The sequence below is a fragment of the Chiloscyllium plagiosum genome, chromosome 37 (assembly GCF_004010195.1).
Source record: "Chiloscyllium plagiosum isolate BGI_BamShark_2017 chromosome 37, ASM401019v2, whole genome shotgun sequence".
NCBI classification, from domain to species: Eukaryota; Metazoa; Chordata; class Chondrichthyes; order Orectolobiformes; family Hemiscylliidae; genus Chiloscyllium; species Chiloscyllium plagiosum.
The window spans coordinates 7,739,069-7,754,045 of NC_057746.1; the positions used below are offsets into that span (position 1 = coordinate 7,739,069).

Below are 14,977 nucleotides of genomic sequence, written 5' to 3' on the forward strand. Positions count from 1 at the left end.
TATTCTGTATATACACCCCACCCCGAACCCCTCGATTAGATTCCGAGTCTGTAACTCCCTCCCGGGGTATCTGTTATTCTGTATATAAACCACCCCGAACCCCTCGATTAGATTCCAGTCTGTAACTCCCTCCCGGGGTATCTGTTATACTGTATATAAACCCCCCCGAACCCCTCGATTAGATTCCAGTCTGTAACTCCCTCCCGGGGTATCTGTTATTCTGTATATAAACCACCCCGAACCCCTCGATTAGATTCCAGTCTGTAACTCCCTCCCAGGGTATCTATTATTCTGTATATAAACCACCCCGAACCCCTCGATCAGATTCCAGTCTGTAACTCCCTCTCGGGGTATCGGTTATCGGGGACTGGTTTTCTGATAAGTGAGAACTGTTTCATGGTTATCATGAGAAACTTAAATCCAGATTTTTAATAGAATTAAAATCCCACCATCTGCTACAGTGTACATCAAACCCAAGACCCCACATAATTACTGAGGTCTCTGAATTAACATTCCAGTATTTTACCATCGTCTGACCTGACTTTGACATTGGCTTCAATCCAGAGACAGTGTCTGACACTAAGCAATGGTACAATGCATGGGTCTCCTGGAACAAGCTGTGGTGAAATTCTGGTGATCTCGATGGGGAGTGCTGCTTAAACTGTGGGGATTCCTAACCCCAGATTCTGCTCCGAATATGGGAGCTGGATCTCTGTTCACGAGGAGAGGAGCTTCGGTGCGTGCACCTGGACATCAGAGAGATTTGTTTAATCCCAGATAACGTGTGTGGTTTATGAACCAGAAATTTGCAATGCTGCAAGGATTCTGATTTTTTTGGGTGTGGGATGTGGTTAACAGTGTTGGACACATCGGGGGAGTTTGGGACAAATGTTGAAATTCTTATGATTGAGGGTTCAGAGGAGGTTTACCAGGGTGCTGCCTGTACTGGAGGGCTAATCTTATGAAGGGAAGTTGTCTGAGCTCGGACGTTTTTCATTGGAGAAAAGGAGGAGGAGAGGGGACCTAATTGAGGTATTTAAGATAATGATAGGCACAGATAGAGTCGATAGCCAGCGATAATTTCGCAGGGCAGAAAGCGCTAACATGAGGGGGTCATAGTTTTAATTAAGCTGGTTGGAGGAAAGTGTAGAGAGGATGTGAGAGGCGGGTTCTTTGCACAGAGAGTTGTGAGAGCATGGAATGCTGGAATGCGTTGCCAGCAGCAGTTTTAGAAGCAAGGACATTGGGGATATTTAAGAGACTGCTGGACATGCATATGGTCACAGAAATTTGAGGGTGCATACATGAGGATCAATCGTCGGCACAATATCGTGGACTGAAGGGCCTGTCCTGTGCTATACTGTTCTATGTTCTATTTTCTGAAAGGATGTGAATTTATGGATGTACATATACTCTGAGAGAAGTTTCTGGAATTTTGTGATTAAATAATATGGGTGGAACTGCAATGTAGTTTCAGTTCAGGTTGATGTGATGTTATCAATTGATGGGTTCCGAAGTGTCTGTGGAACCTGTCCTTTTAGATGACAGTGGTCTTTTTATTTTTGGAAGTTTACTTCTCCGGTGCTTTAGATTAGATTAGATTAGATTACTTACAGTGTGGAAACAGGCCCTTCAGCCCAACAAGTCCACACCGCCCCGCCGAAGCGCAACCCACCCATGCCCCTACATTTACCCCTTACCTAACACTACGGGCAATTTAGCATGGCCAATTCACCTAACCTGCATATCTTTGGACTGTGGAAGGAAACCGGAGCACCCAGAGGAAACCCACGCAGACACGGAGAGAATGTGCAAACTCCACACAGTCAGTCCCGGGTCTCTGGCGCTGAGAGGCAGCAGTGCTAACCACTGTGCCACCGTGCTGCCCACTATGCTTTGGTCTGGAGCCTGGAGCTGCAGCAACCTCAGAGCGATGGTCAAACTGAGATTGAAAGTTAATATCCAGACTCAAACCCGAACCCTGTTGGCACAGATGCAGGAGCAAGCAACAATTTGATTTCAGATAGTGAACATGGTTTCGTTCAGGGCAGGTCGTGTCTCACAAACAGGAAGACAGCTAACGATCCGCATCCATGAACACCAACTAGCCACGAAACTACACGATCAGCTATCCTTAGTAGCCATGCACGCAGATGACAAGCAACATGAATTCGACTGGGACAACACTACTGTTATAGGACAAGCCAAACAGAGAACAGCCAGGGAATTCCTAGAGGAATTCCACAGATTCCATCAATAAGCACATCGACCTGGACCCAATATACCGGCCACTGCAGCGGACAGCTGGAACTGACAGTCGGAAGTATCAGATTCAAATCACTACAAATGCCAGAGGAAAAATCACAGAAGCACTTTACAGGAGGCTCCCTAGCACTGAGGATGTCACCTAGACAGGGGACGAAACGTCTTCAACACAAGTTCCCAGCTCGGTGAACAGAACGACAACAATTAAGTACTAACTTTAATGTAGATTTATTAAAGAAAATAATTTCTTTTACCATAATGCTTAAAATAGCAGTTTCAGCAAAAATCTAAGATTACAGAAACATATATGTACAAGAATGGAATGTACCTATGGATAATGAAAGAAGTTACAATGGGGAACATCGAGATAAGAGTTTAGCCTTATGACAGCACGTGCAAGGGGGAAATTGCCAACTTGGAAAGAAAGGGGCAATGGGTGTGGAGTATAGATGGGTAGAGGCGAAATAGTAAGAGAGATTGGGTAATTAGGAGTCTGGAGAGATGACCTCACTCAGTTCAATGGGAATAACTGGACACTAACCTAAGTTCTAATTTACTTCATTTTGCTTCTGCAATTGAAGCCCTTACTTACAAGTTCATAATAAATTGTCTTGTTTCCTGTTTTGGTGGTCTCGTCTAAATTTTATTGATTTTGTTTCTAACTATGGCAACGTCTTATCTACTATTCATTGTTTTTGATGTTGTCCTTCTTCGTTTCCATTTTGTTATAATCCACGCTGTTTCCTGGATATCACTCCTGTTTGTTGCGTTCTCTGTGTCCGGAGCTGCTCGACCATTGATTGTTTTGTCTGGTTCACTGGCGATTTTACTTTTGGTCGATTTGTTGCCATTTGTTTTCATCAGATGAAATCTCAGTATTGCACAGAGAAAATTGCAATGAGGATTCTAACAGCAATTTGTTTTATTTTCTTTTCATCAATGAATATTCCCAACTACTTTCGATATAAACGTGGAGAGATCATTAGTAACGTTCCATAGAACTGTAAAACCAGCTTCAGTTATTATAATGATCTTCAGTGCGCAAGTTTTAAATATTTTGAACAATTCTTGTCACCGATGTTCCCATTCACTTTCATTCTCTTTCTCAATATTCTGACTGTCAGACACATCTCTGAGGCTATGAAGGCACAGAAGGGACTGAGGGGTCAGAGAAACACAGAGAATGATCCAGAAACAGAGAGCAGATGGAATTCTGCAATTTTATTCTTTTCCATATCTGCCAGCTTCATACTTCTCTGGTTGATTTATAATTTATACATCTTTCATGTCGGTCATTCCTTGCATCACGCTGCGTTTCGTCTCTTTCTACAAGTTGAATTAATGCTGCGGAACCTAAGTTGCTGCACAAATGCTTTTATTTATGTGATGATACACAAAAACTTCAGAGACCAGTTAAAGCATGCAGTGAAATATCCAGCTATAAAAGTAATTCAATTGATGAATACATCCAAGTAACTAAGAACCAACATGAGATGCAGCAGATAATGGAACGTAGTGTCCACATGAGGAATGGACTGAAAGAAGAAGGAGGAGCATCAGCATGATAACACTCCTTTTCTAATGGGCAAGGAATGACTCCATCTGTGGGGCAGAATAAAGGAGACTGCAGGAGCAAAGCCAGTGTAAAGTGTTGTTATCAAGGAGCAACTTTTCATAGAAAGCTGAACAACAAAAGCATAACCGATATGCAGAAAAATACATTTATCCCATGTAATACATTCGCAGTGAGTGAAGCGAGTACAAATATAAATGACCTGAAAGAAAGTATCATCATTCACTGCAGGTCAGAGTGGGAAAAGTATCAACAGGTTCCTGAACCATTCTTCCTTACTGAATTCTCTGATTCACTCATCGGAACAAAAGTTCAAAACTGTGAGAAATTTCCTGTACCAAAGATTAAATAATACACTGTAAAAAAAGTGTATTTTGTTTACAAATGTATTTCAGCAATACATTACTTTGCCTGTTTCCATTCAGTTCCCCCAGCCTGATGCTGATACCACTCCCTTTTTTGATTTGCTTTTTTTCCCCATAAATCAATTGCTGTGTTGATGGAGAATGCAAGGCCCAGTCAGAGGGTTCAGTGGCAAGTGGGATCTGAACTAGGAAATGGGGTTGGATGTGGCAGGTAAGTCTACATCCTTACTGCTTCCATTAAAAAAAGGTTTGTGCCTCTTAGTGACTCTGGAAGAACCCTGTTTCCATTGTGGCTTCATACAGAAGGGTGTGATAAATTCAAAAAGATGTTTAGACCATCATGAAGAATTGTTTGTTTCAGCAAAACGGCTCCGAAATCTCTGCCTCAGCTCATAATTAGTGAAACATTGTCACCACTGTACCCTTATATTCCAGAGCCATATCATCTGGATACTAAATTATAAACTCCATGTCTTTATTTTTTCCAAATTTCTTCTATCCTCCGAGTTTGCATATCCCAACAAATCCCAATATTCCATGATCATTTGTTGACTGCCAGATCCAACACGTTGTCCTCCAAATTCTTGGTTATCGATTCTCACTTGTGGATTCAAAATTTACCATATTCTTCTACTGATTTCTTCATTTTTTTTGGACTGGTGTGAATCTTGTATTATAAACCCTCTATCAAAGTGTTAGATATTCTCCTGTGCTGTCAATGTTACCAGTGTGTGCGATGGCGAAATAAGTTACTGATCACTTTGGAATATGTCAAATGAAATGACAGTTAAGAACACCATAAACAATAGTAAGCCTAATGATTGGGAGCACTTTCAGAATAGTTTATGTTTTCAACAAGATTGCTGCCCACCATTCCTGCAAACACATTCACCTCTGTTTTCATTTATTACACAACTGGCAGTTCCAGCTGGTTGATGGTCACTTGCTCCATGTCCCTCCATTCCGTGCACATCCATTTGCTTATGGGGCTAAAAGCCCCTGAAACACCCCTATCATATCTGCCTCCATTACCACCCCTGACATTACGTTCAACACACCTGCCACTGTCTGTGGAAATAAGCCTTGCCCCACATTCTGTTTGAACTTTCCCATGTTCACCTTAAATGCATGCTCCATAATTTTAGACATTTCAGTTCTGGGAAAGAGAATCTGACTGTCAACTCTATTATTGCATCTAATAATTTTATAGACTTCTATGGAGTCTCCCCTCAGCCTCCGCTGCTCCAAGAGAAACAACCTGTGTTTTTCTAGAGTTTCTTTATAGCTCATGCCCTCTAATACAGACAGCATCCTGGTAAACCTCTTCTGTACCCTCCACATCCTCCCTGTAAATTGGCATCCAGAACTACATACAACACTCTAAGCGAAGCTTAACTAAAGTCTTTTCCAGCTGCAACATGACATCCTCACTCTTATTTCTTCCTTGCATTTTGTGTCGAGTCCTTGAGCGTCTGTACTTTCCCACCCAGCTCCTTCATTTACAACCTTTCTCTCACAACATTACCCATCCCCAAGCTCCTGGCCTACAGCGTTGCCATGCCAACATCACGCTGCATTGTCCCCACATCAAAACCGGGAAAGTGAAGGTGCCTTGCACTTCCAAGTTACCCACGTCCTTGTCTTCCTCCGCCTCTAATATGGTGCCTTTGCCACCCCTTCCACAATTCCTGTCCACTCTGCTACAAGCAGGCTGTCCCCAGTGCCCAGGATTGACTTCCCCAACTTCACTGCTACTGCAGAGGCCTCTGAACCCCTCCTTGAGCATTTCTTCGAACTAATCTCCAGTGACAGGAACGGCCAGTGTCAGCATGGATTGGTGAACGGGAATTCAGGATCGAAAAATCTACCAGAACATTTCGGGGATGTAATGAATAGTTTATGTGGTAACCTCTCTGGACTGTAGTGATATAGATTTCCTGGTCCTGATTGTCCCAAACAATGGTAAAGTCCCTGGATGCACTGTGCCAGGGTCTCCTGATTGAATCCTGTCTCCCATGCCCTGATTGAGAACTGGTTCCTGTGTCTTTGAAACGTGACCATTTGTTTGAAGCACGTGCAGTGTATTTGCTGCTTTAGCTGCTGTTCCAAGTGCTTGACAGTCCAGTCCCTTGACTGATCACCGCTAACAACAAGGATAAGCTGCCTGGGTATGCCTGCGATAAACAAGCAGGCAAGGCAGGAGCACTGTGAAACATTAATTTCTGGTCTAGCCATCAAAGTGCAAAAAAGCCAAGGAAAGGCAGAGATGTTGTGCCCGTCCCTGAGCAGGACATGTCTCAAGTGCTGGAAAGTTTGTTCGTGTTCTTAGAGTAGCAATGTACTTTGTGCACAGGTAATTCTACATTTGATGCAGTGTTTTTACTTAACTCTGGCTCATTTCACCAGCTCCACAAATATCTATTGGATTGGTTAATGTGAGTATCGGCTGTCGGAGTAATATGCCTCTGACTTGGACATTCGTGATACAACACACAATTGTGGCCTACATCAGTGAATATGTAATCTGATTCAATTCACAGGCCATTGAACTGAGAAAATAAAGCCGTCACAAACAAAACTATTGGTTCTGGTTGTTCTTGCACTTTGATGAAAAACATTCTTAAAGACTTACAAAGATGTTGCCGGGGTTGGAAGGTTTCAGCGACAGGCTGAATAGGCTGGGGCTGTTTTCCCTGGAGTGTCAGAGGCTGAGGGATGACCGTGTTGAGGTTTATAAAATCATGAGGGGCATTGATCGGTTACATATGCAAGGTATTTTCCCTGCGCTGAGTAGTCCAGAATGAGAGTGCATAGGTTTAGTGCAAGAGTGGAAATAAAATAAAAGGAATCTAAGGGGCAATGTTTTCACACAGACGATGGTGAATGTGTGGAATGAGCTGCCAGAGGAAGTGGTGGAGGCTGGTAAAATTACAACATTTAAATGGCATCTGGATGAGTATATTAATGGGAAGCGTTTAGAGGGATATAGGCCAAGTGCTGGCAAATGGGACTAGATGAGGTTACAAATTCTGGTCAGCATGGACGAGTTGTGCTTTAAAAACATCATATCTTTTCCTGCTTCACAGTGTTCTCAAAATCTCTCGTTCAATATATCTGAGTCATCATTGTTATCATCAAAATCCAAACTGTTGAATACTTCAACAGCTTCATCTTCTCCATTTTGTTTTCCAAAATGCCGTTTGCCATTAGGTAGAGCTGGGGGCAACATGGTTTTACTTCTGCTGTTCGGAGTTGGGAGTTGGTGTGAAGGGGGGGCATGCAACAGGGATGAAATGACAACATTGAGAGTGAAGGCTGAACATACAGAAAGAGACCGATGGATAGCAACCTAGAGCGAATTGATTTGCATGAAAGCGAGTCTGACTTGACCAAAAGACTGCCTGTATACTTTCTTACTTAGAGACTCGGTAGATGAGAAATAAGCTAGCACACAAAGAAGTGAACTAATAAAGCTGTGTTTCGGATTCTTTAATGACGGGTGCACCATTCCCAGAAACATTGCAATACCAGGACGCTACGCGAAGTTGGTGGAGCAAGCTCCTAATCCCACTCCTTCCTACAAAAATCAGATTAATATTCCCCCCCTAAATCAGGAACGTATCTGATATTAGAACAGATACTACACATGATCTTAGCCAAAAGGCAGAGAAGTGATATTGGTGTCATCATCAAGATTAGAGTGGTGCTGGAAAAGCACAGCAGGTCAGACAGCATCCAAGGAGCAGGAAAATTGACATTTCAGGCAAACTCCCTTCATCAGGAATGAGGCTGGGAGCCTCGGGAGTGGAGAGGTAAGTCAGAGGTGGGTGGGGCTAGGGTGAAGGTAGCTGAAAGTGCAATAAGTGGGTCGAGGTGAGGTAAAGGTGATATGTCGGAGATAAGGGTGGAGCGGATAGGTGGGAAGGAAGATTGACAGGTGGGACAGGCTATGATGGTGTTGAGCTGGGCGGTTGGAACTGGGGTAAAGTAGTGGGTAGGAGAAATAAGGAAACTGGTGAAGTCCACACTGATGACCTGGAGTTGAACGGTCCTATGCAGAGTATGAGGCGTTCTTCCATCAGGAGTTGGGTGGTCAGGGAGCGGAGATGGAGGAGGCCCAGGATCTGCATGTCCTCGGCAGAGTGGGTGGGAGAGTTGAAATGTTCAGGCACCGGGCGGTGGGGTTGATTAGTGTAGGTGTCCTGGAGATGTTCTCTGAAGTACTCTGAGAGAAGGCATCCGGTCTCCCCAATGTAGAGGAGACCGCATCAGGAGCAACGGATACAATAAATGATATTTGTGGAAGTGCTGGTGAAACGTTGATGGATGTGGAAGGCTGCTTTGGGGCCTTGGACAGAGGTTAGCAGGGAGATGTGGGCACAGGTTTTGCAATTTCTCAGCCGACTCTTCCTCAGCTCCAACTCCTCCAAGCGATGATGTGAACTGAACAAGATCGTCCCCGGGAGGTTTCTTGTAAACCTGTTTGACCTTGTCTGGATTGTCTCCACAATCCTTCCCATTATGTGGTTTCCAGAACGGAAAACAATGTTCCAGCTGAACCTGAACTGGTGCTTTATAAAAACACACCAACACCTCATTGCTCTTGCAGTCTCAGTCACTGTGAACAAGGACCAGGAGACAATGTTCTTTATCAGATATTCTCTCAGACTCTCCTGACACATAGATTCCATAAGTCCATGTACACCCTGCTACTGTAAGCCCTTTTTTGATTTGGATGACAGATTGTCGATTGACTCTTCTTCTGCTCGAAATCTCCATATTTGACTTCATCTACATCAATCCATCTACCTCACCAAAATGCCAATATCTTTCCGACGTTCAACACTATCCTGCTAACAACTGTCAGCTTCCCTTTTCACTGTCATTGCCTGGCAACAACTGGGAACGTATAATTTGTCCTCCTGTTTGGCTGCACCATCACATTAACTTTCTGATCGTTATGTACAGGGCACTGCCTTTCCCAAAGGTTGGTAATTTTCAAAATTTCTCACCATTTTAAACAGAAGCATTCATATTTTATCTATACTCCCTACTATCATGAATTACATTTCACTACATCACGTTTGATTTGTAAAATTTAAAATTTTATTTACCCAGTGAACTTTTCAGAAATCTTATTAGAACAGTTGGAAGTTTTGGTCACATGGAATGCAGGGAAAGCTAGTCATTTAGATACAAAATTGGTTTGAAATTAGGATACAGAAGGTGGTTTTTGATGATTGCTTTTTGGACTGGCGGCCTGTGACCAGAGGTGAACTGCCAGGATTGGTGCTGAGTCCACTGCTGTCCAACATTTATCTAAAGGACTTAGATGTTATTTTAGGAGGTATGTTTAGGAAGTTTTCAGATGACACGACAACTGGTGATGGGGTGGACAGTGGAAATGGTTACCGCAGTATACAATTGGACCTTGATCAGGAGGGCCAATGGGCCGAGGAGTGGTAGGTGGAGTTTAATTTAGATAAATGTGAGGTGCTGAATTTTGGTGAGACAAATCAGGGCAGAACTTACACATTTAATGGTAATATCTGTTGGTGATCAAAGGCACCTTGGAGTGCAGTTTCATAGTTCCTTGGAAGTTGAGTTGCATTCGACAGGGCCATGAAGAAGGTGTTTAATTCACTTGCCATTATTCATCAGTGCATTGAGTATAGGTGTTGAGCTGTCATGTTCTGGCTGTAAAGCACACTGATTAGGCCACTTTTAAATGTTGCATTCTGTTCTGGCCTCCTTGCTTTATAAGACATGTTGTGATACTTGGGCATCAGAGAAGATTTGCAAAGACGTTGCCAGGTTTGGAGGGTTTGAGCTGGAGGAAGAGGCAGAATCGGCCGAGGCTACTTTCCCTGGAGTGTCAGAGTCTGAGATGCGATCTAATGAAGGTTTTTCAGATCATGAGGGACATGGATGGAGTAAATAGACAATATCTTTTTCTCAAGGTAAGGGAGTCCAAAACAAGATGGCATAGGTTTAAGGTGACGGGGGAGGGGGAGGTTTGGATGTGATCAAAAGGGTGACATTTTCATGCAGAGTTGGTGTGTGTATTGAATGAGCTGACAAAGGAAGTGCTGGGTGCTGTTACAATTACAACATTGAAAAGACATCTGAATGTGTATATGAATAGGAAGGATATAGAGGGATATGGCTTAAATGCTGGCAAATGGGACCCCCATTTCCAAAATAAATTAAACTCACATCTCACTTTAATATCACGATGAAATATAGCACCTCAAATTGTAACACAATCAAAAACAGATAATGCTGGAGACACTCAGCATGTCTGGCAGCATTTATGGAGAGAGGGAGAAGAGCTATCTCATGTTTCTATGAAGTTACCCTGCGAATATAAACATTAGGGTTCAGGAGGAGGCCATTCAGCCACACAAGCCTGCTCTGCTATAAAATACGGCCCTGGCTGATCTTATTTCGGTCTCAACTCCACTGTCCTGTCTGCTCTCTCCAACCCTCCAATCCATTACCCGTTAAAAATCTGTCAATCTCCTCCTTAAATGTATTCAGTGTCCTGGCATACACTCTGGGGCAGTGAATTGCACAGATTCATGATCCTTTGGGAAGTAATTTCTCCTCATCTCTGTTTTAAATCTGCCACTCCCTTATCCTAATCTATATCCTCTTGTTCCAGATTGTCCCACGAAGTAAAACCCCCTCTCTACCTCGTCAAACCTCTTTTCCAATCTGCAGAAATAGTGCTGGAAAATGGCAGTTCGTCAGTTATTTTTCGTTCGTCTTTATTGTGGAAAATACAACATCCACAACACAACCCTCAGCCACTGCCTGTATCCATCCTTAACAAAGAACTCAAATAAAATTGTGAGACATGACCTTCACTTGACAAAGTCATGTTGACTGTCTTGTAATAACTGAAAAATGTGTTGCTGGAAATGCGCAGCAGGTCAGGCAGCATCAAAGGAGCAGGAGAATCGACGTTTCGGGCATAAGCCTTTCTTCAGGAATGTCTCATAATAACCTATTTTTCTCAAAGTTATTATGACTTCCATCAGGTTTCCCAAATTGATGACAGCTTCATCAGTAAAGTGATAGAAGGGACGATCAACAGTACTATCAAGCAGCACTTGCTCACGCAGTGATGCCCATTTTGGGTTTCGCCAGGGTCACTCAACTCCTGAACTCATTAGAGCCTTGGTTCAAACATGGACAAAAGAGCTGAATTCCATAGGTGAGGTGGGAGTGACAGCTCATGACATCAAGGTCATATTTGACCAAGTGTGGCATCAAAGAGCCCTGGCAAAACTAGAATCAATGGGTATGAGAGGGCAAACAATCCGCTGGTTAGAGTCATACCTGGAACAAAGGCAGATGGTTGTGGTTGGGGAGGGTCAGTCATCTCAGCTTTCAGACATCATTGCAGGAGTCCCTCAGGTCACCCCAATGAGTTCCTCACGAGGCCCAAAAATCTTCAGCTGCTTCATCAATGACCTTCCCTCTTTCATGAGGTCAAAAGTGGGAATGTTCGCCAATGATTGCACAGTATTCAGCATCATTTGCGACTCCTCAGATACTGAAGCATCCCGTGCTCAACTGCAACAAGACTTGGACAATATCCAGGCTTGGGCCGACAAGTGGCAAGTAACATTCACGCCACACAAATGCCAGACAATGATCATCACAAATAAGAGTCCGTCTAACCACCGCCTCTTGATATTGAATGGTATTACCATCAATGTCCCAATAAAAAGTGTAACCCAATGTATTTAACAATAAAGAAAAACTCATGGCATGAATTGGTTTTGGGGGTAGAAACCCATCAGGTCCAATTAAACCAAACATTTGGAATAGAGATGAAAGTAGACGGGAAGGAGTTCTTGGGATGTTGTTTTATATACAGGTGAAAGATAGAACCGGAGAAGGAAAAAGGAATAGTTAAAGCCCTTACTCTGATCCTAAGGTGATAAATATTGTAGAGGTAAAGGACTTAAAGCAGGCCATTGAAGTAGAAACAGGATATGGGGATACAAATGCCTGGGTTGAATGTGTAAAGTATAATGTGAAAAGTCTGAATAAAAGCAATTGTTATACATATGCCTCTGGGAGACCAATCGCCCAAGTAGTCCCTTTTCGGCACGGGTGGAATTGAGACAGGAGGTGCATGACATGCATGATAGCCCAGTATCAGGATGAGACCGCATGGAATAATAAGAATTGTATGCCCCTTCCATTAATGTTCCCACTAATGTGATTTATTTTTACCCTTTTATAGATCTGAGACATTAATCCTCCCTCCTCATCTCTACAGAAGCAATCAGACCTGCTGAGTGTTTGCAACAACATCTGTGGTTATTGGAGATTCAGTATCACATTGTGTGAGAATTAAAAGAATCCATGTGCAGAAATCAATGTTGAAATACAAAATGGGTCGTAATAGAGAGTAATACTTCATGAATTCAGAGAATCTGGGCATTACTTTCCCTGTTCCACACTGGCATTCTCTAATAACCATCATATTGAAAAATAGGATGATATGTTTTCCGTAAAATCTAGCCCCCTTGTATTTTCAGGTCAAGTGGACGATCGATCAACCTAATTTTATCCTGCGGATTTTCTGATGGCCAATTTACAATTGAACAGCATAATGGCCATGAATTGGACCTGGGTCAACTGCTTGGAAAGCAGCTATACTCACCACTGTCGCAACATCATCCGTTAACACTGTGCTGTGCCTTCCCCAAACCATCTTTACCGTGTCCGAATCACGATGCTTTTAAAGACATGAAAGAACAACTAAAACTGTTGGCGTGATGGAGCAGGACTGACAGCATCAGCATCAGAACTCTTCAGTTCCGAACAGGAATCACTGAACTCGAGAGTGACTGAATATTAACTCTGCTTTCTCCCCAAAATACTGCCAGACCTGCGAGGATTATCCATCAAATTCTTGTTGTCTGTGAATCCCGAAGAATCGTTTTGGAACCAACTTTCCAATCACATAAATACGAGTCCGCCATGATCTTTCACATTATTCTCACGATCCATCACGCCAGTTACATTCCCTTGTTGAGCACTTTGTCAGATAGCGTCAGGAAATTGGAGATAGATTACAGCACAGAAAGAAGCTGTATGGCATTTCGTATTTGTCAGTTAAGCCCAGTGAACGTTCTGCCAAAGCGATCTTTGAATCGGGTTCGATCTTCAATCTAATGCGCTCCCAACTGAATGTTTCCAGGCCAACATATCTTGCGTTATTGCTATCATCCATGTGATCTATATCGCACACACTCCTTTCGTCGATCCATCTCGTTCCTTCAAGGACAATCTTTCACATTGAGTAGACATGACCTTCTTTTCGAAGTCCATTCTGAATCACCTAGATTAATCAGTCAGTCTCAAGGAAATCACTTTTAAGATCTTTCAGAGTTTCGCAGGTCTGGAAATCGTCTGGGTCACGAGTCTCATTAATGCCATCTTGGGGATTTTCATTTGAAAATTGCATTGAAGTACAGCACTGAGATGAGCCAGAATCAAACCCAGGTTAATGCTATACCACCCCTCATGGCCATTATACTAATAGCTGTTTCCAAACACACTTAACCAGACCATGATCATGACCAAATGAAATAGAGCTGAAACAAAAACAAAGTGCTGGGGAATCTCAGCATGTCTGGTAGCATCAGCATCAGAACTCCTTCGTTCTGAAGAACAATTGCTAGATTCGAAACATTCATTTTGTTTCCTCCCCACAGATGCAGCCAGACCTGCTGATTCTCACTAGCATTTTCCGTGTGGCCTCTCAGCTCTCCGGTATCTGCAGTTCCTTGTGGAAATTGACCCTGATATTTACTCACCAAAACTGTGTTCTGAGTTAGCTGGCAGTCTCCCTCATTCATTGAGGCAGATGTGAAGCTGCATCTTAACCCAGAGAGGGTTCTGGGTGTTTGGAGCAGTTTAGAGATGGAGTACAGACGTTAAGACAGCTCAGCTATAAGCACGGCGCTTCAAGCTGCTCGGATGGAAATTTTGAAGATGAGCAGAGGAGAATATAACCTGTGGCAGGGTGGTAACGGGGCAATATTAGGGTGCGGAAGGACATTGTTTACATCTGATAAGATTCTGGATAACAGCAGTCATTCCTGACACTGGATTCACTGAATGGTGGAGGGTGAATGAATAGAGCAGAGTATACCTGATGTTGTGTTCCTGACTCTCCAGCTCCCACTTTGTTAGTGAGGACTTAGTCTCCCTGAAAATGTGCTGTCGCTAATTTTGCCTGATTTCTGGCCTTTAACCTTCTTTGAACTGACAGTCTGAGGAATATCATTCCCAAATATATCTTATCCAAGATATTTACAAGTGATATGTCATTGTATCCTCCTCTAATCTGCAAATGTACTTGTTCAGAACTCTGGGGCATTTATTGACTGAAACTGAGAACCAAACCCATTCAAAATGTATTCAGAAGATTGTCTAAATCCCAACATTTTCTGATCTTCTAAAGGCAGCTATGAGGCATTGCAAGTCGATTGGTCAAACTGCCAGGAAAGAATCAATATATACATTATTCCTATCTATCATTGAAATACAAACTAAACAATGAAATTTTGGACTAACCTAACTTAATCAAAAAACTTAACTGAGTTTAAGATTATATAAAGACTAAATGGTATCTGTTCCAATATAATATCATGGCATGAAACACACCCTTGGCAAATACACATTGAGTCAAATATATTGTTTTACGTGCAGTTCCAGACAAGGACTGTAACAAATTTGCTCAAAC

At 42.8% G+C, this 14,977-nt stretch overlaps 1 non-coding gene across 1 annotated transcript; it reads right to left on the minus strand.

Annotated features, from left to right (window-relative positions):
• Positions 1-7,697: 7,697 nt before the first annotated feature.
• Positions 7,698-7,879, minus strand: LOC122541670. The gene has a single exon (XR_006309644.1). It is a non-coding gene; the product is annotated as a U2 spliceosomal RNA (small nuclear RNA).
• Between the last annotated feature and the right edge of the window lie 7,098 nt (positions 7,880-14,977).